Source organism: Leucoraja erinacea, chromosome 22, assembly GCF_028641065.1.
Source record: "Leucoraja erinacea ecotype New England chromosome 22, Leri_hhj_1, whole genome shotgun sequence".
Classification (NCBI taxonomy): domain Eukaryota; kingdom Metazoa; phylum Chordata; class Chondrichthyes; order Rajiformes; family Rajidae; genus Leucoraja; species Leucoraja erinaceus.
This window is the reverse complement of record NC_073398.1, coordinates 26,524,934-26,552,388: the sequence shown is the minus strand read 5'-3', so window position 1 is coordinate 26,552,388 and position 27,455 is coordinate 26,524,934. Positions and strand designations below refer to the sequence as shown.

Below are 27,455 nucleotides of genomic sequence, written 5' to 3'. Positions count from 1 at the left end.
TTTCCCTGTGTGTATGTTTCATTGTACTTTATTTCGTTAGGAGACTTATGTTTCTGAAAACCTTAAGCTTTTCTTTTGCAAATTACCTAGCTTATATAAAAGTCACTATCTGAGCGGTACTATTATATAATATTTCCTCAAAAGAATTTGAACAGATTCATGGACAAAAAGGTTTGAAGGATATGGGCGAAATGGGGCTGGCTTTGAAAGGTAGCCTGTTGCCATGAATATCTTTGACCAAAGAACCTGTTTCTGTGCTGTATGACTATTCTATTCTATGACTACTCTATGACTATTCTAAGGCCTTGACATTTTCAGTTTACGAAATTTCCTCCTCCACCCTTCAGCAAAACCTCTTAAAAATGAGATCACAATATCTTAAGGCTATGACATGGCAACAGAAATTAGTTATGTGTAACAAAACAGACAATAAAGGATTTGTACAGGTCTTAAATCAAACAGCTGCGGCAACCCTTAGATAACTTTTAATCGCAACTTTCAATGCGTGCGAAATACTTATGCGTTTAATTAGACTAATTCATGCTAAACCTGCCATGGTTTATATTTACTTTATGCTTTATCTATCATGAAAATTGAGTGTTCATCCAGTTACACTGACCAGTTTAAACTTGCATGGCAGAAGAGTGGGAACCAGGCCAGTAGGCCATTAAATGGAGGGACTTTGGAGATAATAATGATTAGATCAAAGTCTATTAGGAAGAACAGGCAGCATAATGTTAATGAACATGGAGGGATTGACGGTCTGAAGTACATTTATTTCAATACAAGGAGTATTCGGGAGTAAAGCACATAAACATAGAGCCTGGATTAGTGGTGCAGCCACTTAGTTAACACAATGGATGGACAGGCAGCACAACTTTTCAGTTTTTCAATGCAAATTAGAGGGATGTAAAAGAGAAATGGAATTGCTCTATTAACCAGGAAGAATATCCCAAATACACTTAGAGAGAATGTGTTTGGAGGGCTCATCCAGCAAGGGGAATAGGGCTGTTATTGAATTATATTTTATGCCTCCCAATCACCAGTGAGAGATAGAGAAATAAACATATAGGCAGATCATGTAAAGATGGAAAAACAAAAGGGTTGTTCTGGTGGAAGATTTTAATTTCCTCAATATTGACTGAAACTCCCTTAGATGGGGCAGGATTTGCTATGTGCATCTAGGGCACATCTTACGTCGCACAGTATATATCTGCATTTTAGTCAGTTTTGACTGTTTACTGTTTTAATGTTCTTATTACAAACCATGTTCTCGTGGTATCTAAATCTAAATTTTATTAGTTATTTAAGTTATGACATCGGATGGAAGCTGCATACCCAAATCTCGTTGCACTTATGTGCAATGACAATAAAATATATTATTATTATTAATATTATTATTATTATTAAGAGGTCTTCTTGAAATAGTACATAGATAGTCCAACAAGGGAATGGATTATACTAGATCTATATTTAGCGATGTTACAAAACGTACCTTTAGCAGCGCTGCAGTTCTGCCACTGGCCGTGTGCTCGACTTTGGCACCTTTGAGGGGGGGGGGGGGGGGGGTTAAAATCCCGTTTTCTCCTGATTATCAGAGGCGGCTTTCCTCGGGCTGCTAAGCTGCTGAAGAACAATCGATCGGACTTTTGTTCCCGATTTTTAAATTTATTTAATCGGGAGACAATTTAATAATTACATTAAAATAAAAAGCGACTTCTAATGCCCTCAATGCCTACGGATGTGATGGGTCGCATGAAGGGGACAAAACATAATGCAAGTCATTTATTTTACATATAAACTTGTTTCTTGGATGGCTTTAAGCTAATTTTCCTTTGCGAAAATGTGATTTGGGCCCCATACGAACAGGCAGTGTTTTCCTGCCGATATGGGGTTCAAATTCACTGCAAATGCAACGTTCCAATCGATCGCGTTTCAGAAAAACCCACTCGCAAGATGATGTTAGTGCTCTTTTTTTCGTACAATCATGTCATAAGAGCATCTGAATCGTCTATATTTTTATTGCCTACCCATAGTCAATATTTTTATACTAAATATCAGTTTTAGTCCCATGTATTGTGCAAAAAAATAATAATTTTAATTTTATTGAGTGGATGTTTCTAGATTAATTTATGGGAATTAAACATTAAATTCCTTCCATCTGGCATATAAATTAATGACAGTGAGATTTAAAAATTATGTTATATTGTGAATTCTTGTGTGAATGGGATTAGTTTGTTGTTTGGATACTTAGGTTATTTAAAAAATATATCCTTTTCTTAAGAAATTGAATCTACAGGACATTCTTAATGGGAAAGTAGTGGGCAGAAAGGCATGTCATGTGTGGTTTGAAGAGCAACAACTTGTAGTTTACAATGCAAAAATTGAAAAGTTGAGGAAAATATTACTATTTCCGTCATAACGGTCAATTTTGTAATTAACTACAATTAGGTGATTAACTAATTATATGCTTTAATTTCGGGTCTACCAAGTAAGATGTTTATATTTGTTTCAGAATGCTTCAATCTATAATAACGGAAAATTTCATTCAGTTCTCTTGATTTTTAAGAAAGTTATGGGCTTTTGACTGTCCTCGATCACAGCTTTTGTGTTAAGTCAATGGAAAAGCAATAGGGAACAAGATGCTAATTTCCGAGTATGAAAATGGCCTAAGCATTTTTAATATTGAAGATATGAAATACAGAAGCTAACCAAACCACAAGCCTGCATGTCTCCACAAGGTGTGAGGAATCCTTGTCACCCGGAGGAAATGAACGCTGCCACAGAGGGCACCTGAGGTCAGGATAGAACTCGGGTGTCTGGTGCACTGAGGTAGCAACTCTACCGTGGTGCCACTGTGTTGTCCAAGGTATTGTGTATTTTGTGTCCTTTACTGTTTATTGTGTAGTGAATGTTATTTGGCTATTTTTCCAATAGTACTGTACATATTAACGCCCTTATTAAGTTGTAGCGGACAATGGGTAATAGCGGACACCGTCTACCTCCATGTGGTCCATTATAGCGAGAGTTTACTGTATTTTATTGTGAGAGGCCTAACGGGTGAGGCAGATGAACTTGGGGCGTGGAAAGATATGGTTGACTGGGACATTGTAGCCATTACAGAAACCTGATGAAGAGAGGGACAGGACTTTATGGTCTTTCTGTCCTGGGGTTTCCCCATTGCCAGAGTGAGGCCACATGCAAACTGAAGTAACAGCACTTCATATTCCACTTGGGCAACATATTGTATGAACTTTGAATTCTCCATATTTAAATAACTAAGCAAACCCGTCTCTTTGGTCCCAACCTGAACTCGTACCTATTTCTCCCCTTCCACCTCCATTCCTTCCTTTTGCTTCACAATTCGCAACTCATCAATCCTTATCTCATGCCTTTTGTCATTTCATCTTTGGCCTTTGTCTAAGCGCAATTCTCATCCTCATCTGTACCTACCAATCACTTGCTAAGCTTTGTCCTGGCCCCACTTCTTTTCCAGTTTCCTTATCCCCACCCACCCACCACATTTGGACTGAAGAAGGGTCCAGGCCTGAAACATTACCTACCCTTGTTCTCCGCAGCCGATGCCTGACCCACTCAGTTATTCCAGCACTTTTTTTCACTGAGTATAGGATTTAGATGTCACATGTACACTGTACAAGTAATTGGTGACACCACACTCGGAGGATTGTGTGAAATGATCATTACCTTGCTACAGAAAATATGTCTAAGGTGGAAAGTGTGCAGAAAATATTTATGAGCATGTTACATGGACTGCAAGGCTTCCCTGGAGTGTGAGAAGTTGAGGGGTGACCTTATAGAGGTATACAAAATCATGAGTGCCACAGATAAGGTGGATGATCATAGTATTTTTTCCCAGGATCAGGAAGTCTAAAAGTAAAGGAAATGGACTTCTCAAGTTGAGAGGGGAAAGATTTAAAAAGGACTTGAGGGGCAACCCTTTTCCTACACAGATGTATGAGGGTATATGGAATGAACTGCAAGGAAGCTGTGGAGGGAGTAGAATGTCATTGTTTAAGTTACATTTTGACAAGTACATGAATATAAAAGTTCAGAGTAAAATGGGCCAAACGCATGCAAATGGGACTAGCTCAGATAGATAGATATCTTGGTGGACATGGACAAGTTGAATCAAAGGGCCTGTTTCCATGATGACAATAGACAATAGGTGCAGGAGTAGGTCATTCGGCCCTTCGAGCCAGCACCACCATTCAATGTGATCATGGCTGATCATCCCCAAACAGTACCCCGTTCCTGCCTTCTCCCCATATCCCATGATTCCGCTATCTTTAAGAGCCCTATTTAGCTCTCTCTTGAAAGAGAACTGGCCTCCACTGCCCTCTGAAGCAGAGAATTCCACAGACTCACAACCCTATGTGAGAAAAAGTGTTTCCTTGTCTCTGTTCTAAATGGCTTACCTCTTATTCTTAAACTGTGGCCCCTGGTTCTGGACTCCCCCAACATCGGGAACATGTTTCCTGCCTCTAGCGTGTCCAAAGCCTTAACAATCTTATATAGTTCAATAAGAATCCCTCTCATCCTTCTAAACTCCAGAGTGTACAAGCCCAGCTGCTCCATTCTCTCAGCATATGACTGTCCCACCACCCTGGGAATTAACCTTGTAAACCTACGCGGCACTCCCTCAATAGCAAGAATGTCCTTCCTCAAATTAGGGGACCAAAACTGCAAACAATACTCCAGGTGTGGTCTCACTATGGTGCTGTACAACTGCAGAAGGGCCTCTTTGCTCCTATACTTGACTCCTTTTGTTATAAAGGCCAACATGCCATTCGCTTTCTTCATTGCCTGCTGTACCTGCATGGTTACTTTCATAGACTGATGAACATGAATAACTATGATTTTACTTCGGAGTCACGTGAGTGACTACGTGAAGAACCCGTTCAGCACGCATGCGCGACATTGCGTTCACGCAGTGCAACAGCGACGCAGCGGGAGTAGGCGCTCCCGCTACAAGCCTGCAGGAAAGGACCATTAGGTAAGTACTTACCTTCAGTTTAAAATCGGGACTTTGCTTTTTGTTTGTTGCTCCAGGGGGAGCAAAGCAGCAGAGGGAAGCGGCCCCCGTCCGACTCCAGGGAAGGAGCCGTCAGTGGAGGGGGGAGAGGCGGCAACGGGACCGCACATGCTGCGGTTCACAGACACAGGTGCTGCGCTGATGCCCAGTCCGCTAAACAGCTGTCTGACCAACAGCAGCGGATGGAGGGAAATTCAAAAACTGGCCGGCACTCCTGCACAAAGATCCTAGAGGAGCAAGATAGACCACTCCTCGAAAAATGCACAGTATCACGTGTGTGATCGTCGACGCCATTTTTTGAGGCATTTTATTGGGCTTCCCCCACACTGTCATGGCGACCTTATCTAAATCTTCACATCACTGCTCTGCTATCAATTATTCTAATCGTAAATCTAAACGACCCGACCTGTCATTCTTTAGGTTCCCCAATAAAAAAGAAAGGTGAAAAAATATTTTTATTATTTTCAGTCGATATTCTGTCGTGAAAATGTTATTTTCTGTTCTCCCATCAACGGCTATTGGGAAACTAGGTTTGTCGGTACATTAGAAAGTTATTAGACTTATTTTTAATAGATCTTTACTTACCATAATAATAAAGACAATTTTAACACTTCTGTACGTTTTTGGTTTTGTTCTTGTAAGGGATTAGTCTCCACAATATGGCCCGCGGGACACATTAGGTCCAGTGACCAGGAGATTTTTCGAGCTCAGATTCAAGTCCGAGAATGGGCGGCTGTTACCCATTATATCCCTCGAATTGTCAAGACATCACAAGCAAAGATCACAAGCCCGCCGTGAAGAAGGGTGCAATCAAATATTATACAACTCCGCTCTATCATCTTTGGGTGCAATGGTGGGCCGGGGGGTTCGGTAGATCCCATCCTGCTCGGCCTTTTGACTAAGATTAGTAGTATCTGTTTTATCAGTTAATATCTGATACGTCCCTTACCTAGGGACCATACAATACCAGTTCAGCATGCACCCCAAGGGGTTTACCCTCCCACTAAAAAGAACATGAGGGTCTAGCAACTGGGGGTAAAATTATACTAGGGGTCATATAGAAGCCTATATGAACCTTTGGTCCAACAAACCAAGGTGGTGATGTCTCACCATCAATGATATACAAGGGGGTCATAAAAAACCTAGTATGAACCTTTGGCACCAAAATTCCCTAACTGGTGTATGTCGCACCGTCATTGACTTACCACTTGAGTATCTCGCCAGGTCACGCTTGGAATATTGAAACTGCTAACCTTTTATCCCAAGGATACTTAATGGTAGACATCAGCTTAAAAGATGCATACTATTCAGTACCCATTCAAAAAAACAAAAACAAAAAAAACAAAACTTGGAGATAACTTGGCAGTATTATCGACTATGGCAATAAAGCCAAACTGTTCCCAGATATTCTAACCAGACCTGACAATATTAAGGAACAATCGTCGTGGCATGTTCCAATGATATTAACGACGACAAATCCATGGGTATAGCTATCACAGCCTTAGCTATTATTCTTTTAGCCGAGCTTGTCATGCTATCCAGATAGATCTACGTTGAAACCATCGCTCTCAGCCTTGGTTAAGATCAAGTGGATAATCTGTTGTTATCAGTTCTATTTTGACTCGTCCCTTATCAAGGGACCATATTTTAATTGATTTGGAACAGGGAGATGGAATAGAGGCTTGCTCCGTCCACTCCACGCATCAACCAGTATTGCAGTACCTTGAAATATAAATCCTCTACTGTTGACTATCTGGTATACAATACTCTACCCACTCATCTTTAACTTGGCATAGGAGAGTCAGCATGACACAACCTGTAACGATTAATGGTAGTTACCTATCATTCAACAGTGGCAAGAATATTGGGAGTTAGTAGCAGCTTTTCCAGCTACTTAACTTGAACCTTTCCATTAAGGCAAGGTGCTAATGTTTAAACTAACCCACACCCAGAACATGGTGGCAAATGGACTAATCTGGAGTCGTCATCACTATAGACACTGGGCGTAAAACCTAGTTGGAAATATTGAGTACGCTCTATTGGTAAAGCATATTATTCTGCAGTGCACCATTTTGCATGTTCGTTTATAAATTAACAACATCACAGTAGTGACATACACAAACCACTTGGGCAGAATAAATCGATATCATGTGACATTTATTTAACAATGGGTAACTGTAGGTCGTCAAAAATATGCGACCATCAGCAAACTTACCTACTAGGTGAGCTAAATACTGTAAACAGACATATTAAACCAAAGTATTTTGCTGATATTACAAAGCAATATGGAACATCAGATATTGATTTCCCTGTATTTCAATTGAATTCTCCACGTACCGATGTATGTCGCAAGAAACCAAACTTGAGGCAGTGACAATGAATTCATTCCCACTGAATTAGGGAGCGTGGGGGAGGAATCTAATCTATGTTTCCCCCATTTTTTTCTACCTCATCAGGTACTACGGCCTCATCAGTTGGGTACTGTACTGCGCACATGCCACGATAATCAAACTACTGGGTTGCAGATTTGAAAAGACCTCTGCTGGGCCTGGATTGTCAATAGCGCTATCGACACGAGGATAGCATCCCATCGCATATCCACTAGGGAACATACTTGGCGAACATCAAGAAGTGGGAAGATACCATTCAAATACAGGAACTACATATTCAACTACAACAAACCTGTACTGGAGTTCTGGCAGGTCTTCACCACTATGAAGGATTCAGCCAGAAGTGCTCTGTCAGCCTACTTAACTCGGGCACCAGGACCACAGGCCATAGGGTACCTCCCGCTGGTGATCAAATTCAGGAGAGGTTAATCCCCCAGACCCAGGTACACCCAAATCTGGGATGTCAGTGTGGACCTGACGTACCTTAGGGGATGCTCACCAGCCAGGTCCCTCACCCTGGAACAGCCCACCCTGAAGGGACATGCTGATGGCGTTGTCTCAGCACAAAGAGTCCAGTTTCCTCCATCCAGTACGATTGGACAATATGGTCCACTACACCATGTTACATTACCATTAAGGACTGGGCAAACAGAGCAGACCAGGAACATCAGGTCTAGTCATGGAATTCCGGGCATACCCACCTGAACCACGGTTATGTATCATGACCCACTTATTGAACTACATCGACACAATAAGTAATCCTCGAGGGAGAGAAAAAGCCTTGTGTGTCAGCCACAAGAAACCTTATGGTCGGGTGACGAGCCAAACTATCTCAAGTGGCTCAAGCAGGTACTGGGAGTTGCTGGAGTACATATTAACGTGTATAAATCTTACTCCACCAGGGCAGCATCCACATCAGTGACTAAGAGGATGGACGTGCCAATGGACCACATCCTGGCTACAGCGGGGTGGTCTAGGGAGTATACGTTCCAAACTTTTATAACAAACCACTGGCAGAACCTGTATCATTTGCAGAAAAAGAATCTGCAAAAAATATATAATTTAAGCCCGGGGGAACATTTGGTCTTGTTGTTGTTAATAACACCATTATTGTTTTTACAAACAGATTAATGGTTGATTATGATAACATACTTCCTCCCTCGAATGACTTCAGCAGCGAGTGAAGTATGAACTGTTACACGGTTTGAAATCACAGAGCTTTGAAGTCTTCACGTAGTCACTCATGTGACTCCGAAGTAGAATAGTAAGATTAAACGAGAACTTACCAGTTTGAAGTTTGATCTGTATTTTATGAGGAGATACGATGAGGGATTACGTGCCCTCCGCTCCCACCCTCAATAATATGGATCAAACTGATAACTAAGGTTTTTCTTTACTTTGTTTATTTCAATAACTGTGTCTGTCTGTGATTCCACACTGCTGCTTTGAAGTATGTCGCGCATGCATGCTGAACGGGCTCCATGTAATCCTTCATCGTAACTCCTCATAAAATACAGATCAAACTTCAAACTGGTAAGTTCTCGTTTAATCTTACTACAGGTGCACAACCTTTTATCCGACGATCCAAATAACGAAAAGCTCCGAATAGTGGACATTTTTTCGGTCCTTGAAGAAAGGTCCTTGAAGACGTTCACCGAGGGCGGCCCGCAGAGGTGACAGCGGAACCTCCGGTCGGTCCTCGAAGAAAGGGGAACTAAATCCCCATTCATAAAAGAGAAGGTGAGGGTATATTGCGCGGGAGGGTTAATAATTTACAATCTGCTGCTGCCTGCCTGCTGAGTTAAAACGTTCCCACGGTAGACTCATGATACACAGTGTATCGTGAGTCTTGCGTGGGAACCTTTTAACTCAGCGGGCAGGCAGCAGCAAATTGTCGCTCCCTTCAGTTTCACCCCACCTACACCCCTCTGCTTCCCGGCCATATGTGTGACCCCTTCCCTCCCCTCTCCAGCTCCCCGCTCATTGCACCGGCGCGGGGGCTTTGCACTGCCTTCACGTCGGAGCCAGTGCCAGTCACCGGAGACATCAGGACCAACGGGACACCGGCCCCCAGGCCCACTGCAAGCACGGAGATCCCAGAGACCCACAGCCAGCAGCAGCCCAGCCACGTTCCAATTCCAGAGGAACACGCTCCCCGTAGGGACCGAAGCTGATGGTGTGCAAGGTGCGTCTTGGTCTTGAGGTTGCGGATGAGGGGGCGCAGCTCGGGCTGTGACGTCTCCGGCCACCCCCTGTACAGGAGCTGAGACTGGGAACTGTGGGGTTGTTTGCAGTTGCAGAGGGAGGGGGCAAGGGCGGTACAGTTCCCAGTCTCAGCTCCATTCCAGGGGGGTGGCCGGAGACGTCAGGACCAACGGGACACCGACTGCAAGCACCTAGATCCCAGAGACTCACAGCCAGCAGCAACTCTAGCCCAGCCCCGCTCCAACTCCAGAGGAACCCGGGTTGCGGATGAGGGGGCGCAGCTCGGGCTGTGGGAGAACTGCCACTTGTCGCTGTAGCGGCGCATCGGGGAGCGGGTTCTTGTTGGTCCTGTCAGCTCCTGTCCAGGGGGGTGGCCGGAGACGTCAGGACCACCAGAAGCCGCTCCCCGATGGGCCGCTACGGCGACGTGGCAGTTCGCCCACAGCCCGAGCTGCGCCCCCTCATCGGGACACCAACCCCCAGGCCCACTGCAAGCACGGAGATCCCAGAGACTCACAGCCAGCAACAACTCTAGCCCAGCCCCGCTCCAACCCGGGTTGCGGATGAGGGGCCGCAGCTCGGGCTGTGGGCGAACTGCCACTTGTCGCCGTAGCGGCCCATCCGGGTGCGGCTTCCTCTGGAGTTGGAGGGACAGGGAGACACAGCGGCTTTTGAGAATGGTGGGCAATCACTTCCAAAGTTCTGCCCACACAGTCAGTACACCTCTCCTACACTTGTCTCCCGCACTAAGATCATCTCGCAGAGAATGATCCCAGCCTAACCCTCCCTATTCTCTCCTGTTCTGCAGGAAAAAACTACATTGAACTCAAACTCGCGATCGAGTAACTGCCGGGATCGAGGCGCAAACTTGCGACCTTGCGGATATGAGCCGAGCACTCTGCCACTGCGCCAGCCGTTAAAATCTACGCTAAAAATCTTCCATTCCGAAAGCCGAAAAATTCTGAATTACGAAAAGTGTCTGGTCCCAAGGCTTTCGGATTAAAGGTTGTGCACCTGTGTTTGTGAATATTACTTCTATTGATACCTAAACACACTTTTATTTTGCTAATTCTACATGTCACATAGTAATAAAATACATTTTCTTCTTGAACCTGGTAAAAAGAATGGGAACAATATACATGTACTCCGGTTCCTGGCTCCTTTTGCAAACATAACCATGTTCCTGACTGTTCTGGATCTCACAACTGCTTTCAGTCACACCTCCAGCCCACAGACTCCTGGCTCTAGCTGTGCATTATGTACTAATGAATGAGCCAGATGCTGAACCATTAGGATTTCTGACTCATTGGATGGCAAATCATGAGTGTTTTACTGCATTTCGCATTGTGAATTCCCTGGTATTTAAGATAATACTTGATTTGTTCAAGGTTTTCAAGATGCTAATGAGACGATTAGATAGAAAAAAATTACTTTCAATGGTTTCTAAATCTCTGGCATGGATGAATAATTTAAAAACAGTAGTTTGAGTACAGATGGAAAACACGTATGTGGCAAAAATATGGAACTCTTTTCCACAAACAGCAATTGACACAGGATCATTGGTTAATGTTCCATCTATGATTGGAACATTTTTAGAAAATGAAACAAAGGCAACTATGGATGCATTTCTTACATAGGCATGGTAGACAAAATTGCTGGAGAAACTCAGCAGGTGCGGCAGCATCTATGGAGCGAAGGAAATAGGCAACGTTTCGGGCCGAAACCCTTCTTCAGACTGAATGAATGGAGATCAGAATAAGATAAATAAGCCCTTATATGGCCCAAGGAGCCAACGCTAGTTGTCTAACAAGGGATTGGACTCAGGAAGCAAGCCCGTTCTGAGCTATTTGACAATTCATGCCCGAAGAAGGGCCAATACGAAACAAGATACCGAGCGAATTTCTATGGAGCCCATAGTCATACCCGGACTAGAACACAAACCATACCGCCAGTACCCGATTAACAACGTGCAGTTAATATCATAATAACTGACTTCATGAGTAAAGGTTTAGTAAGACTGAGAGTACGACAAATTCCCCGATATGGTCAGTAATCAAGTACGGCCGTACGTATAGGCTGACCATTGATTATACGGAACTGAATAAGGTAACCCCTAAGCTCCACCCAATAGATCCTAAATGCATTAAGCCCGGACATATGGTATTCACAGTTCATGATATAGGATTTTGGTCTTTACCCCTTGATCCTGAGTCCCATAATAAGTTTGTCTTCACCAGAGGTGGTACGCAATATACTGGGAGCAGACTTCCACAGGGATTTCACAATAGTCCGGGCAATGAACTCCTTGCTAGAAAGGGTAGATCTAAGCCCTTACCGAAGTATCATACAGCAATATGTAGTCGACCTTCTGATTGTCTCAGAAGATGAGGCAGGACGCGCTGCAGCTCTGGTAGACACGTCGCAGGCCCTAAAGGAGGGAGGGTTAAAGGTTAGCCCCAAAAAGGCACAAATTGGGCAGAAGACAGTATTCTATTTGGGACAGGAAATATCGCAAGGACCCGGACAATGCCCCCTGACCGACGAAAGGCAATCCAAGAGATGCCTCTTCCGGTATCCCTCCGAGGCGTAAGAAAGGTCCTGGGACTATTCAACTTTAGTTGGAGTTTTATAACCAACTTTGCAGCTATAGCAGAGCCCATCCAGAGATTAGTGAAAGGGGGAAAACCCAGGGAATCTACCTATTAATTGGGGACCTGAACAAGAGGAAGCCTTTGGCAAATTAAAACAAGCATTAATCTCAGCACCTGGTATAGATCTCCATGACCTAAGGAAACCATTCTACATACATTGTGAAAGCGAAGGAGGATTTTACGCCACAGTAGTTACTCAAACTCACGGAGACAGGCAGAGGCCATTCGCCTATTACTCCACTAAGCAATCACCCATCGCCGCCGTGTTATCCCGATGTGTGACAGCCTTGGACTGTGCCGCATGGGCCGTTAAGATTTGTGAACCCACGGTCATGACTGGCGACATAATTTTGCACACATGGCACACGATTGTGGAGATGCTGAATAGCAGCAAGCTGCGATCAAGTCTGCGGCGGGCATGCTGGAAGACAGTGCTCATCCCCAAAGATAGAACTGTGGTAATAGTGCGACGGGAAAACCCATTCAAAGGAATCCTCGGAACATGAAAACCCCATGTCTGTCCTGAAGTAGAGAACGGGGGGGGGGGGGGGGGGGGGGGGGGGGGGGGGGGGGGGGGGGGGGGGGGGGGGGCATCCCCAGTTAGAACCACTATAAAATTCTGATATCACCCTATTTGGGTAGAAGAATGGATGGACACCAACCAACTTTGTCTCATTCGTGAGGCCAAACTACCTCCTTCATTCCATAGTGACCGTTGGAGACGTGGATACAATCCAGACTTTGCTGCTGTCATCAATGATATTGCAGTTCTGTGTAAGAAGATTGTGATGGATCCTGTACCACAGACTCAACATTGTCCTATTGGTATCCAAGTCAATGCAGCAGTAATAACTACTATTGTGCCTTTTAAAAGGCGTTTTAACTTCAAGAAAGCTGACTAGAATGGGTTCAGACTTGAACTGGAACAGAAGATCAAAAACATCAAACCAACACCAGGATACTACGAAAAGTTCAGCGAACTTCAATATCAAGATCAGTTTTATTCGTCACTAGATGAAATGAATTTGCCAGCAGCGGTACAATGAAAAAAGAACACACACAAACACAATAAAGATTTAACACAAACATCCACCACGGCATTCATCACTGTGGTGGAAGGCACAAAATTTGGCCAGTCCTCCTCCATTTTCCCCCGTCGTCGGGGCCTTAACCCTCCGCAGCTGCCGCTGCGGGCGTCCAGATATACAGACAAGGTAAAGTCCAGATAAAATCTAGGTAAGTCCCGAATCGTTGCTTCCCCACTGGAGACCGTGGCTTCAGGTTGGTGTAGGCCGCAGGCCGGCGGTCGAAGATTTAAAAGTCCCGGCGTGCAGCAGCCAGAAGCACCGCAGACCGCAGGGCCGGCGGTCAGAGCTCCTCTCCAGGGGTCCCCAGCGAGGGACCCCGCTCCTGATGGTAAGTACCCGTCGCGCCCGCGGTAGATGTAGGCCTCGGGCCGGCGGTCAGAGCTCTTCTCCTCCCGGGTCCCCAACAAGGGATCCCAGGCTGCGGACGCTGCGCCAGTAGGAGCTCCGCAGACCGTGACTTCAGGCTGCCGTGGGTCAGTGAACAGAGCGCTTCCCTCTGGCGACCCCCGGCGTGGGCTAGCCCGCTCCGCGGCGAGAGTCCACGCTGCGCCCGCCGCTGGAGACCCGGGCGTGTCTCCGGGAAAGCCCGCCCAATCCTCGATGTTAGGCCACGGAGGAGGCGACATGGAAAAAGTCACCTCTCCGTGGAGGACAGGACTGAAGCGGTTTCCCCCTTACCCCCCCGAACACCAACCCCCACACAAGACACACAAAGAAACAGACATTAAAACACACAAAAAAAATAAAAATTTGATAAAACTAACGCGCTGCTGGCAGGGCTGCCGGCTTGCAGGGCCCCCACCGACCAAAATTTGTTATGAAAACAGCACAAAGAAACTTTTTATGAAAACAGCACAAAGGCACATTCCCCGAAGCTGCAGTGTAAAGTATATACCCGGGGTCTCTAAGGAGACAGCTGCCCTCAACGATGACTATGTCACCATGTTTGAAACTGATCCCTTCTCAGAGGAAACTACGCCAATGAGGGTATCTTCAAAGAGCGTCAAAAGACCTGGTGGTTGAGTACAGACATGTGAAAGAATAGCAAGAAGGCATGGTCCCTAATCCACAAGCGTGAAGAAATCATTCCCTATCGCCAGCAGTACTGCAGCACTAGAGGATTAAACACCCTCGACCACTGCAATACCACCATCAGAGAAACCAATCATTCCATCATTCGCGCTCACTTTGGGAAATCAGACCACTTGACTGTGGTCCGTCTTGCTGCATCCAGGCAGCCACTAAAGAGTGCACCCCTAGCAGTGAAGACTGCACAGCGATGATCAGAGGAGGTAGAGGAACAACTCTTGGATTGCTTGGAATGAGTAGACTGGGCAATATTCAAGGACTCGGTAAAGAACTTTAATGAATACACCACAGTTGTTATCGACTTCATAAGGAAATAGGTGGAGGAGTGTGTTCCCAAGAATACCATCCAAATGTTCATCAACCAGAAGCCTTGGATAAACTGGGAGGTCTGCAATTTTCTGAGAACCAGGTCTCCGTCATTCAAGTCTGGCGACGCAGATTCATACAAGAAATCCAGATATTATCTTGACAAGGCTATCAAAAAGGCTAAAAGGGATTTTATCTTCTAAACTGGAAGATGAGATGGATATTATGCAGCTGTGGCAGGGCTTGCACACCATCACTTCCTACAAGGCAGGCCAAGGGGCAGCTCAAGCGACTGTGAAGCACTACTCCCAAACAAATTTAATGCATTCTACACACATTCTGATAAGAATAACACGAAGGTGCCTTTCCAGGCCCCCAAAACCCCGATGGTATAACAATCTCAGTCACAGAAGGTGACGTCAGAAGAACCTTCAGGAGGGCGAACTCCCGGAAGATGTTTTGACCTAATGGTACACCTGGTCTCAATATCTGTGCGGATCAACTGGCTGGAGTTTTACGGACATCTTTATCCTCTCATTAATGAGGTCTGAGGTTCTGTTTGGTTTAAAAGGACACCCAAGAAGAATACGGTGTCATCCCTCAATAACTACCGACCAGTGATACTAACGTCCGTGTTGAAGTGCTTTGAGAGGTTGGTTACGGCGCATATCAACTCCTACGTCAACAAGAACCTGGAGTCACTACAATTTGCCTACCGCCACAACAGGTTAATGGAGGATGCGATCTGGCTGGCTCTCCACTCTGCACTGGACAACTTGGATAATAAAAGCACATACTTCAGGCTGTTTTTCTTTGACTGCAATTCAACATTTAACACCATCATCCCCTCCAGACTGGTTACCAAGCTCAGGGAACTGGGTCTCTGCATAACTCTCTGCAACAAGTACCTCAACTCCTTCATCAGCAGACATAAACAGTATGAATTGGCAGTAACAACTACTTTTCGATAAACATCAGCTCAGGAGTACCTCAAAGCTGGGTGCCCCTTGCTCTACTCTGGATAGACTATGATTTGTTGCTGGTTCCAATTCCAATTCCATCTTCAAATTTGCCGAAGACACTACGGTTGTTGGATGAATTACGGATGATGACGAGTCGGAGTATAGGGGGGAAATCAATTGGCTGATTTAATGGTCCTAGAACAATCACCTTGCTCTTAATGTCAGTAAAACCCAGGAATTGATTGTTGACCAAGGAAGAGGAAGGCCGAGAATCCACAAACCAGTCTTCATCGACTGGACGGTAGTGGAGAGAGTCAAAAACATCAAATTCCTGGGTGTACATAGCTCTGAAGATTTGTCCTGGACACAGCGCATTGATGCAATAATAAAGAAAGCCCATCAACACCTCTGCTTCTTTAGAAGATAGAGAACATTTTGTATATCGATGAATACGCTTTGGAACTATAGGTGTACAGTAGAGAGCATATAGACGGATTGCATTATGACCTGGTTTGGCAACTCGAATCCCCAAAATCAAGAAGATTGCTAAAAGTGGTGAACACTGTTCAGTCCATCACAGATGCTGACCTCCCTACCATCGACGGGAATTACTGGAGGCGCTGCCTAAAAAAGACAACCAGCATCAGTAGGAACCCATACCAACCTGTCCACTGTCTCATTTCACTCCTGCCATCGGAAAGAAGATCGAGGAGCCTGAAAAAGTCCAGGTTCAGGTGCAGCTCTTCCCTGCAACCATCAGGCTATTAAACATTACAACTTTCAACTAAGCTATGAACTACAGACTTGAGGGCTATTGTTTGTGTATTTGCACTATTAATGTTTGTTTGTTTGTTTTTTTAATCTATTGAACATTTTTGTTGTTTATTATAGTGTTTACTGAGTACTATTTTCGCATATTTGTTGTGCTGAATACTTTCATGATTTGCCCACTATCCACAACTACAACCATTTTTATGTGGCCTACAAACATACTAATCACCTTTTTATCCATGTCACCTATATATTTATCACAAACAATACTTGTGGACCGCTTGTTCACAAGCCAATTTTGAATATTACACACAGTTTTGATCACCTCCCTCACAAATAAATGTATTGAACATAGCAGGAGTCCAATGGCGATTATGAGATTGATGGGCTGGCATGTTTGCATATTTGGGGAGATTGAGTGAACCTGTAAAATCAAAGTAATCCTGCATGCTAGAAATTCAAACAAAATAATAATTTGGAAAAAACGCAGCACATTACACAGCATTTGTGAAAAGAGAAACTGTCAATGTTTTAGGTCTGTGGCCCTTTGTCAGAACAGTCAGAGTAAACTAGGGTTTTACTTCGGAGTCACGTGAGTGACTTCGTGAAGAACCCCGCTTCCAGCGCATGCGTGTCATATCGCTACACGCATTGTACGAGTCAACAGGAGGGGGAGGATGTCCCCAGTAACGGGAGAGTACAAAAGGACCAGCAAATGGCAGGTAAGGACTCTACATTTTACATTTATAGGAAAATGGATAGAGTTACAAGGAAGCGGCCTGCAAAGAAGCTGCCCGACAAACGCGTGGAGAACACGGGTGAACGGCAGGAACAGCAGCCGCCGACTATGGACACCTCGGCAGAGGTACCAGCTGTGCCAGAAACCGTTCTGGCACCACCAAAACTTATGGCCGGGCGGGTGGAAAGGTTTGGAGAAAGACGCACCATCTAGAGAAACCCGACTTTGTACCGCAACGGGAGACCAGCCCATATCAACACACTACGGCTGAGGAGCGGGGGACGCAACTAACCCGCTATGAGTGGGTGCACACAGAGCAGCCAAAAGACACCGCGGACCGAGAACACACTCAGGAACGGTATGGTCAGCGGCCCGATGAAGGTAGCCCGCAAGCCAGCACTCGTGAGTACCAGGGACGGGAGCAGCTGGTATATACCAGGAAACAGCAATTTGCTGAAAGCCTGCAAGATGTGGGGCAGCCTAAAATGCCTAGTGCAGCCCAGCACAGAGAGCGCTTAAAGGAGCTGCTCGAGGAGCTCATTCATAGTGGCAGTCCCAAGAAGGAGACTTGCCAGAGTGGGCAGGCAAGTCCCATAGGGGTACCCCGTGAGGGACCCCCACCAATCTCAGACTCCTCAGAGGAGAGTGGGCAGGACCCTGAGGGGCCAGAGCCTGACAATACAGAGGCCCATGATCCAAATACAGCAGGGACTCTGCTGGACATGGTCGCCACGTATTTCATGCCAAGTCAAACAGGGGGAGACTTGGATCCCAGGATGGCAGCAAGTATCAACTATATGTCTGGCCACAAGCTACAACAGGACGTATTCACCGAAACTCTGGCCAGACATCTGCCACCGGGAAACTGTGAGGCTTTACAGGTGCCCACCGTGAACCAATCTATTTGGCAGCATATGGGGAGGACCATAAGAAATCAAGACCTCAAAATCCAGAGAATACTTAAGGGGCTGACAGCAGGTATCACGGCCTACACCCGCAAATTGGACAAAACAGAGCTCACCAAGAATCACCAGGATGCACTAGCTCTGTTTTGCAATGTGCAATACGAATTGAACAATATGCGGAAGACTGCCATTCAGCCAACGCTAGACCCCAGATATGCGCCTATCTGCAAATAGAAAACTACTAACACATCAACCCTTTTATTTGGGAAGGACTTGACCGCACAAGTCAGAAAACTTGATGATGAAGCAAAAACACTAGGGCTCATTAAAGCCAGTGCAAAGGCATATTTTGGAGCTAGATATCAGCCACACGCAAGACCTAAGAATGTGGCTCACACCAGTCGCACTTCCAAACCTCAACATTACCAACAGCAGCCTTTTTTAGGGTATGGCCAGGGCCGGCCACCCTGGAAGATACGGAAGCCTCAACCTCACACACAAACCCGAAAGGACATCAAACCGGAACCCCCCTTTTTCAGGAAACCAAAGAAATAAGTCAACCACCAGTAACCATGGAGGTAGGTGGGTGTGGTTCTGCTGTAAAAAAGGGACCCACTATGGTGGGGGGGAGGTTGCAATACTATAGCTATGAATGGTGTAAAATCACTACAGACTCATATATTCTTAGCAGTATTCAAGGTTATCTGATCGAATTTACTTATCCCCAAAAACCCCCAGTACAACATATACCAGAAAGGACTTTTGTCCTTGCAAAAGCTGAACAATCTAAGGCCCACATGGAGCTACAAAGATTGTCCTCAAAAGGTGTGATTGAGCATACTGTTCATGAAAAATTAGAATTTGTATCTAACATCTTTATTAGAAATAAAAAAGATGGGGGTTGCAGGATTATTATTGACCTTTCTACGTTGAACACATTTGTTCAATATGTTCACTTTAAAATGGATACTTTTATTACTGCTAAAGAATTAGTGTCAACTGGGTTCTATATGGCAAGCATTGATTTAAAAGATGCATATTATACAGTACCCATCAGCAGGGATCACAGACGGTATTTGAAGTTTAACTGGATGGGGGAACTTTGGCAATATAGAGCCTTACCAAATGGGCTAACATCAGCCCCGAGATTATTTACTAAAATTCTGAAACCCGCTTTGGCGTTGTTACGTAAACAAAGCCATAGGGTGATGGCATATTTAGATGACATCTTTATTGTTGGCACAACTTATGAATTGGCATATCAAACAGTGCTCGCCACAAAACTATTGTTTGAACAACTAGGGTTTGTCATCCATCCACTTAAATGTAAATTGATACCAGCAACTAATATGGATTATTTAGGATTCACCATTAACACGGTCAATATGTTAATAACTTTACCAATAGATAAAGCCGCAGCCCTTCAGGAGGATTGCAGCGTGCTTCTTAACACCGTCAGACCCTCCATTAGACGGGTAGCCCGAATAATTGGGAAAATTGTGGCCACTTTTCCGGCCACACAATTTGGGCCATTACATTATCAAAATTTGCAAAGAGCCAAAATTAGAGCACTCAAATTTAATAAAGGTCATTTTGATAGACCTATGGAGCTGCCTACGGAAGCTATCATTGAACTACAGTGGTGGGTTCATAATATTAGGTATTGCTCCAACCCCATCATTATTGACAACCCGTCTATGGTATTACAAACAGATGCCAGCGCCATTGGTTGGGGAGCCACTAACTCTGTTTCCAGTTGTGGAGGGAGATGGAAGGAAGAAGAGGCAGTATTACTTAACTCACGTGGCATTAATTACCTAGAAATGTTAGGGGCTTTTTATGGCCTTAAGTCATATTGCTCAGCTATTAACCACCAGCATGTACGATTACAAATTGATAATACCACCACAGTGGCATATATCAATCACATGGGTGGAAACATTTCGACATCTTGTGATCAATTGGCAAATTTAATTTGGCAATGGTGTATCCAAAGAAATATATGGATATCGGCTACTTACCTTCCAGGTAAGCTAAATTTAGTGGCAGACACCAGATCACGCAAATTTAACGAGAACACGGAATGGATGTTAAATAAAGATATATTTGCTGAAATTACAGCAAAATATGGCAGACCAGATATTGATTTGTTTGCATCTAGGTTGAATCACCAATTACCAAGGTATGTTTCTTGGGAACCAGACCCTGGGGCAGAAGCTACAGATGCTTTCTCTTTGCATTGGGGGAATTGTCTCTTTTATGCATTTCCCCCGTTCTGCCTCATCAATCGGGTACTAAGGAAAATTCAACAAGACTCGGCATCTGGGATTCTCATAGTACCCGATTGGCCTACTCAACCGTGGTATTCAGTCATACACGGGATGGTATTAGAACCATGTTCCCTTATTGGAAATAGCCCAAATTTATTAATTCATCCAGTAACTGGGGTTAGCCATCCATGTCATAAGACTATGTATCTGTTGATTTGTAGAGTCTAAAAGACCCACTACACGGCATGGGGCTCTCAGACAGGACGATGAATCTCATCTCATCGGCTCAAAGACTGTCAACAAGGAAGCAGTACCTTGGACACATAAAGAAATGGGGCTTATTCTGCTTCCACAACAACCTGGACCAGAGGGCCAACAACATTCCGGCTGTATTGGAATTCTTAACGAGCCTCCATCATGATAACCGTTTGGGCTACAGTGCCATCAATAGTGCAAGAAGTGCACTTTCCAATTATCTGGCACAAGGATTGGAGCGGAACACGGTGGGAACGCACCCCCTGGTAATAAAAATTATGAGGGGCATATTTAATGCAAATCCTCCTAAAACCAGGTACTCCGAAATCTGGGATGTGGGTGTCGTTCTCAATATGCTGAGGAGCTGGTCGCCCATGACAGCATTGTCACTCCAGAAACTTACCATGAAGATGGTTATGCTTATGGCACTCGTTACCGCTCAAAGAGTCCAGTCATTAAGTAAACTGAGACTGGACTCCATGATCACCTCACCCGAGAAACTGGTGTTTATCATCCAGGAACTAATCAAACAAAACAGACCAGGTTCATCGGGTCAAGTGATCGTATTCATGTCATATCCATATGATGAACAACTGTGTATAGTAAGGCACATCCGATTATACATCAAAAATACTAACAGTATACGAGGTCAGGAAATGGCCTTGTTAATCAGTTACAAGAAATAGGTATGTTACAAAACCTACCTGAATCGTCATTGGGAATCTGCCCTCAGCCATGTCGGCGATTTTGGCGCTGTTTGGAGGGGGCGGGTTTTAAACGCGATTTTTACTAGGCTGTACTAATCGCACATGTTCAGCCTAGTAAATCATTAACGAAAAATCGCTGCAAGACCCGGTCGCAAAAGGTATTATTAGTTTTATAGGCCTCGATAATATAGTTCTAATAGTTTTAAAATTACTGTTTCATTTCGCAACCTCTCGCAGCCCCAGGGTTTTATAGAGCAAACAATTAAAGGTATGTACCTTATTTTTACATTAAATGGGGCATATATATAACCCTATATATCAAGTTATCTATAGCGAGTAGCTCATTTTGGGCTTTTTATATCCCGCAGTATTTTTCTCGGCATTTGAGGGCACTAATCCAGCGCTATGTCAACGTTCTAAACCAGCGCGTTCCACATGAACCCACTAGAAAGCCGATTTAAATGGGCATTTATTTACAGCAATTGAACACTAAATTCCTTCCATTTGGCCTATAAATTAATGTAAATTAGATATAAAAATCATGTTATATTGTGAATTATTTGTGAATAATCTTTGGACACTTAGGCTATTTAAAAATGTTAATCTTTCCTTAAGAAATGGGCTTTTGATTATCCAAGATCACAGCTTTTTTGTAATGTCCATTGAAAATCAATAGGGAACAAGATGCTAATTTCCGAGTATGAAAATGGTCATAACTTTTTTAATACTTGAGATATGAAAGTTAATTTGGTGTCAAATTAAACTTATTGTTATGCTTTATCTGATGGGATAAATTGCAGACTTGATTTTTTAAATCTCAAAATTTTGTAACATTGCTACAAGAAACCGCACAAAAGGGTCACGACCCAAACTATTTCAAGGTGGCTCAAAATTGTCCTAAAGATGGCAGGGATAGATACTGATGTGTTTAAATCTCATTCCACCAGGGCTGCAGCAACATCCGCAGCGAAAATGCTGGAGGTGCCCACGGACCAGATACTCAGACTGGCAGGATGGTCATCCGAGAGGACATTCCAAAGGTTTTATAATAAACCAGTTTTGGAGCCATCATCATCATTTTCAGAAACCATTTTACGTTCAACCATATAATTTGCCCTAAAGAATACAGGGCTATGATTTCAATTAATAAATTTAATTTTGTCTTTTACCACACAAGTCTTTGTATAAGTGTGTTTTAAACTTACTAATGATGCTCTCTCCCAATACCCAAGGCAGTTGTGAAGCATGGACTCGTTCCACGGCATGAGGTCACAGAGCTTTGAAATCTTCACGAAGTCACTCACGTGACTCCGAAGTAAAATAGTAAGATTAAACGAGAACTTACCTGTTTGAAGTTTGATCTGTATTTTATGAGGAGTTACGATGAGGGATTACTTGCCCTCCGCTCCCACCCTCTTATGATCATATCACAAACTGGTATATCTTTGATAATCTTACTATCTTAGGTCATTATAGTTTTCTGTGACCTCACACCGCTGCTTTGAAGAATGACACGCATGCGCTGGAAGCGGGGTTCTTCACGTAATCCCTCATCGTAACTTCTCATAAAATACAGATCAAACTTCAAACTGGTAAGTTCTCGTTTAATCTTACTATTTTGTTTTCAACAGTTTAGAAGAATAAGAATGGACATTAAATTCTTATAGCACTTGACAGGGAGGAAATATAGAGCATGTTTTCCCTGCTGAAATTAAGCGGAATTCTTCAGTGAGGTGATAGTGCCTCTTTGGAATTACATTCGATTACTTTGGAGTACATTCGATACAGAGATCAATACGCGTTGGGGAGCACTTCGGGTCCAGTGATCACAATACCATTAGTTTCAATATAATTATGGAGAGGGTCAGAACTGGACCTAGGGTTGAGATTTTTGATTGGAGAAAGGCTAACTTTGATGAGATGCGAAATGATTTAAAAGGAGTGAACTGGGACATTTTGTTTTATGGGAAGGATGTAGAAGAGAAATGGAGGACATTTAAAGGGGAAATTTTAAGAGTACAGAATCTTTATGTTCCTGTTCGGTTGAAAGGAAACAGTAAAAAGTGGAAAGAGCCCTGGTTTTCAAAGGAAATTGGACATCTTGTTCGGAAAAAGAGGGAGATCTACAATAATTATAGGCAGCATGAAGTAAATGTGGTGCTTGAGGAGTATAAGGAATGTAAAAAGAATCTTAAGGAAGAAATTAGAAAAGCAAAAAGAAGACATCAGGTTGCTTTGGCAAGTAAGGGGAAAGTAAATCCAAAGGGTTTCTACAGCTATATTAATAGCAAAAGGATAACGAGGGATAAAATTGGTCCATTGGAGAGACAGATGGACAGCTATCTGCAGAGCCAAAAGAGATGGCGGAGATATTGAACAATTTATTTTCGTCGGTATTCATCAAGAAGAAGAATATTGAATTATGTGAGGTAATGGAAACTAGTAGAGTAGCTATGGATACTATGAGTTTCAAAGTAAAAGAAGTACTGGCACTTTTGAAAAATATAAAAGTGGATAAGTCTCCAGGTCCTGACAGGATATTCCCTAGGACATTGAGGGAAGTTAATGTAGAAATAGCCGGGGCTATGACAGAAATATTTCAAATGTCATTAGAAACGGGAATAGTCCCCAAGGATTGGCGTACTGCGCATGTTGTTCCATTGTTTAAAAAGGGTTCTAAGAGTAAACCTAGCAATTATAGGCCTGTTAGTTTGACTTCAGTGGTGGGCAAATTAATGGAAAAGATACTTAGAGATAATATATATAAGCATCTGGATAAACAGGGTCTGATTAGGAACAGTCAGCATGGATTTGTGCCTGGAAGGTCATGTTTGACTAATCTTCTTGAATTTTTTGAAGAGGTTACTAGGGAAATTGATGAGGGTAAAGCAGTGGATGTTGTCTATATGGACTTTAGTAAGGCCTTTGACAAGGTTCCTCATGGAAGGTTGGTTAAGAAGGTTCAACTGTTGGGTATAAATGCAGGAGTAGCAAGATGGATTCAACAGTGGCTGAATGGGAGAAGCCAGAGGGTAATGGTGGATGGTTGTTTGTCGGGTTGGAGGCAGGTGACAAGTGGGGTGCGTCAGGGATCGGTGTTGGGTCCTTTGTTGTTTGTCATGTACATCAATGATCTGGATGAAGGTATGGTAAATTGGATTAGTAAGTATGCAGATGATACCAAGATACCAAGTGTTGTGGATCATGAAGAGGATTTCCAAAGTCTACAGAGTGCTTTATGCCATTTGGAAGAATGGGCTGAAAGATGGCAGATGGAGTTTAATGCTGATAAATGTGAGGTGCTACACCTTGGCAGGACAAATCAAAATAGGACGTACATGGTAAATGGTAGGGAATTGAAGAATACAGTTGAACAGAGGGATCTGGGAATAACCGTGCATAGTTCCTTGAAGGTGGAATCTCATATAGATAGGGTGGTAAAGAAAGCTTTTGGTATGCTAGCCTTTATAAATCAGAGCATTGAGTATAGAAGCTGGGATGTAATGTTAAAATTGTACAAGGCATTGGTGAGACCAAATCTGGAGTATGGTGTACAATTTTGGTCGCCCAATTATAGGAAGGATGTCAACAAAAATAGAGAGAATACAGAGGAGATTTACTAGAATGTTGCTTGGGTTTCAACAACTAAGTTACAGAGAAAGGTTGAATGTTAGGTCTTTATTCTCTGGAGCGCAGAAGGTTAAGGGGGGACTTGATAGAGGTCTTTAAAATGATGAGAGGGATAGACATAGTTGATGTGGATCAGCTTTTCCCTTTGAGAATAGGGAAGATTCAAACATGACTTCAGAATTGAGGGACAGAAGTTTAGGGGTAACATGAGGGGGAACTTCTTTACTCAGAGAATGGTAGCAGTGTGGAATGAGCTTCCAGTGGAAGTGGTGGAGGCAGGTTCGTTGGTATCATTTAAAAATAAATTGGATAGGCATATGGATGAGAAGGGAATGGAGGGTTATGGTATGAGTGCAGGCAGGTGGGACTAAGGGAAAAAAGTTGTTCGGCACGGACTTGTAGGGCCATATAACCATATAACAATTACAGCACGGAAACAGGCCATCTCGGCCCTACAAGTCCGTGCCGAACAAATTTTTTTTCCCCTTAGTCCCACCTGCCTGCACTCAAACCATAACCCTCCATTCCCTTCTCATCCATATACCTATCCAATTTATTTTTAAATGATACCAATGAACCTGCCTCCACCACTTCCACTGGAAGCTCATTCCACACCGCTACCACTCTCTGAGTAAAGAAGTTCCCCCTCATATTACCCCTAAACTTCTGTCCCTTAATTCTGAAGTCGTCCTCTTGTTTGAATCTTCCCTATTCTCAAAGGGAAAAGCTTGTCCACATCAACTCTGTCTATCCCTCTCATCATTTTAAAGACCTCTATCAGATCCCCCCTTAACCTTCTGCGCTCCAGAGAATAAAGACCTAACTTATTCAACCTATCTCTGTAACTTAGTTGTTGAAACCCAGGCAACATTCTAGTAAATCTCCTCTGTACTCTCTCTATTTTATTGACAAGATGGCCTGTTTCCGTGCTGTAATTGTTATATGGTTATATGGTTATAATACATTTATGGATATTAAGGGAATCAAGGGATATGGATTTCATGCAGGAAAATGGTGCTGAGATAGAAAATCTCCCCAGCACTTGTCCAGTTGAGAGGTGCACCAACCTCACACTCTGGAACAGATAACAAGCTTCACTATGGGACAGAACATCATCAGCATCATTATGCAGTGGAGCATCATCTTCATACTGAAGGCCGACAAGCAGCAAAGTCATTTGCTGTGAAAGAAAGGCACTTACCTCATGGCATTGGCATATATTCAGCAGTGTACATTTCAGAACTAAGAGTGTTCAGATAAGTAAGGATTCGGTAAGACTGTTTCTCAGGTGAAAGTGCTAGATTGAGGGAAAGTTTAATTACTACAATATTGAACAGGAAATGGAGAAAGTAGTTGAAAGGGAAGGTGCACATTCGACATGTGGAAATCTATTAATGACAAGTTTGTTATAGTTTAGGACCAGTGTGTAACTGTGAGGATGAATGATAAGAAGGGCAAGGTTCAGGAACTTAGATGACATGTGATATTGTATATTTAGTTTAAAACGGGAAAGGAAACATTCAACAAGGTTTCGCATGGTAGGCTGCTCTAGAAGGTGAGATCGCATGGGATCCAAGGAGAGATAGCTGAATGGATAGTAAATTGGCTTCATGGAAGGAAGCAGAGGGTGATGGTGGAAGGTTGCTTCTCGGACTGGAGGCCAGTGACTAGTCGTGTGCATCAGGGTTCATTGCTGGGCCTGTTACTGTTTGTTATCAACATCAATGATTTGGATGAGAACTTACATGGCAAGATTAGCAAGGTTGCTGCTGATGAGTGGTTTTGCAGATAGTGAAGATAGTTGTGAAAAATTGCAGTAGGATCTTGATCGATTGGCCAGGCGGGCTGAGGAATGGTTGATGGAATTTAATACAGAGAAATGTATTTGGGAAGTCTAACATGGGCAGGACCTACACAGTGAATCGTAGGGCTCCGGGGAGGGTTGTAGAGCAGAGGGATCTAGGAGTGCATGGCTTGAAGGTGGAGTCGCAGGTAGATAAGGTGGTCAAAAAGACTTTTGGCACATTGGCCTTCATCAGCCAGAGTATTGAGAATAGAAGTTAGGAGGTCATGTTGCAGTTGCATAAGACGTTGGCGAGGCCGCATTTATAGTATTGTGTAGGCTGGGACTCTATTCCTTGTGGAGCAGGAGGAAGAAGGGTGATCTTAATATCATGAGACAAATAGGTCAGGTAGATGTACAGAATCAAAACTGTACACAATACTCCAGATGTGGTCTCACCAGAGCCCTATACAACTGCAGAAGAACCTCTTTACTCCAATACTGAAATCCTCTTGTTATGAAGGCCAACATTCCATTAGCTTTCTTCACTGCCTGCTGTACCTGTAAGCCAACTTTCAGTGACCGGTGTACAAGGACGCCCAGGTCTCGCTGTACCTCCCCCTTACCTAACCTAACCCCATTGAGATAATA

At 43.7% G+C, this 27,455-nt stretch overlaps 1 protein-coding gene and 1 pseudogene across 1 annotated transcript in view; one reads left to right on the top strand and one right to left on the bottom strand.

The window, feature by feature from the left end:
* shank3a (SH3 and multiple ankyrin repeat domains 3a) overlaps positions 1 to 27,455 on the bottom strand; it is a 530,257-nt gene that overhangs the window by 130,103 nt on the left and 372,699 nt on the right. The gene's annotated exons all lie outside the window — the stretch shown is intronic.
* On the top strand, positions 6,615 to 6,794 carry LOC129708063 (U2 spliceosomal RNA; annotated as a pseudogene).